The sequence below is a fragment of the Malania oleifera genome, chromosome 2 (genome assembly GCF_029873635.1).
Source record: "Malania oleifera isolate guangnan ecotype guangnan chromosome 2, ASM2987363v1, whole genome shotgun sequence".
Taxonomy (NCBI): Eukaryota; Viridiplantae; Streptophyta; class Magnoliopsida; order Santalales; family Ximeniaceae; genus Malania; species Malania oleifera.
Genome location: NC_080418.1, coordinates 95,891,737 through 95,893,781, shown reverse-complemented (window position 1 = coordinate 95,893,781; position 2,045 = coordinate 95,891,737). Strand labels below are relative to the sequence as shown.

At 35.4% G+C, this 2,045-nt stretch overlaps 1 non-coding gene across 1 annotated transcript; it reads left to right on the top strand.

Annotated features, from left to right (window-relative positions):
* Window positions 1-263: 263 nt before the first annotated feature.
* Window positions 264-370, top strand: LOC131149983 (small nucleolar RNA R71). The gene has a single exon (XR_009135371.1). It is a non-coding gene; the product is annotated as a small nucleolar RNA R71 (small nucleolar RNA).
* Window positions 371-2,045: the final 1,675 nt, after the last annotated feature.

Here is a 2,045-nt window from a genome sequence, read left to right as displayed (position 1 = left end):
CGGTTAAAGTTAAAATCTAATGAGACAAAGAAGCAACTTGAGCTGAAAGTGCAACAAGCTCCAATTTATGAATTCCAGCAACTTTCTTAGCCATAGTTCTCTCGGTTGGCCATTGATAGTTATTTGAGGTCATTCCTTCCAAAAGAGCAGTAGCACCTTCAAGTGTCTTTGACATCAAAGTTCTCCCAGACGTAGCATCAACTAAAGTTCGAGTTTTCCCGTTTAACCCATTATAGAACATCTGAATTTGCAACTAATTCGGGAATCCATGTTGTGGGTAGCGTTGAATCAAATCCTTATACCTTTCCCAAGCTCCATAGAGTGATTCAAAATCATGTTGCTTGAATTGACCAATTTCACTCTTGAGTTGAGCTATTTTTGTAGGTGGAAAGAAGTTAGCCAGAAATTTTTCGGCCATGTCCTACCAACTAGTGATACTTCTCGATTGTAAGGATTGTAGTCAACCTCTTGCCTTGTCCCTCAAAGAAAAAGGAAACAATCTCAGTCTAATGGTGTCTTCAGTAACACCATTGATCTTCACAATATCACAAATCTCTAGAAACATCGCTAGATGGATATTGGGATCCTCAAGTGGTGATCCACTGAATTGGGCCTGCTGCACCATGCTGATTAATGCGGGTTTGAGCTCAAAATTGTTGGCATTAATAGGCTAGCGTCTGATACTCGAATAATTGTCATTCACAACTAGTTGTACATAATCCTTCAAGGCGTGTGACTACACATTATCTTGTCCGTTCTCCATGGCTAGTGCCCTCTTTTTCCTTAGTACTATAAGCGTTCTTTCAATCTCCGGACCAAAAGGAATAATGGCGCATGTTCTAGCACTGCGCATCCAACATAAAAAACACACCAGAAATATAGAAAAAAATAATAATAAAATTAAATTAAATAAATAAAATAAAATATAAATAAATAAAAATATAAAAATAAAATTCTAAATTAAAACCAAGATTACTTTGTATCGATATTGGAAAAAATAAGAAAAACTCAATCTTCGGCAACGGTGCCAAAAACTTGATCGGTGCAAAACTGCAAGTGCACAATATCGTAGTTTTATAATATAATAATGTGTAGAGTATCGTCCTCGGAGATTGATGTCTTAATGTTACCAAGTACTAAATTATACTAAACTTGATTTTATTTAGATAGATTACTAATTTTAAACTGTGAAATTGAAATAAGCTTACTTCAAGGGAAAATAAAACTGACTGCCGTGTATCAAATTACTGAGGGTGAAAACTTCTAGGAAACCGATTTCACCTAGTTTCTCACTATGCTTTACTCATTTATCTAATTAGATTTTCGTTTTCTTTGTTTTTTAGCAAATCTCCAATTTTTTTTCCAAAAGCCTTTTTCGATAGTCAATCAGAACCTATTCTTGTTTATTATTTAATATAAGAATATGCAAATTAATAATGCAAGAACGCAATAAGACCCTCGATTTTTAATGCTACGTAGGTTCATACAAGTCTTTCGATCTCTATATTTACCTACGCTGAATTATCCAAGATCTATCCTATAATCCCCCCTTTTCGACAGCAAATCATAAGACTAGCACCATCTAATTAATGGCCAGTTAATTAAAAGCATTAAGTGCAGAATAACTCAGACAAACATTAAAGAAAACTACTTCAGATTAGCATCAAAGAGCAAGCATAGTTTAAAACTAGGCTACATCATTTTCCTAAAATACAAAAATTAGTTCATTCCGAAAATTAAATCAAACATATAAGATTTCACCATGCGTTCTTTTAATTGGAGAGTAGAAGAAAAATCAACACCCACAACACCGCTGTCACCCGCCGCGAACACCCCTTGCACTGTCTTTGTTCACCGTCTTCTGATTCTGAAAAGGTTTTAATTTTCTACGTGCCATCGACTCTCCTTTGCTGCCCGTGTGTGTGTCTTCCAACACCAACTCTTAGAGACTCCAAGAAAAATTCCAAAAAGATGGCTTTTTTTTTTCTCTTCCAAACCGTGTGCTCCCCCTTTCGAAAGAATTCTTTTTTTTTTCTTCAACACGG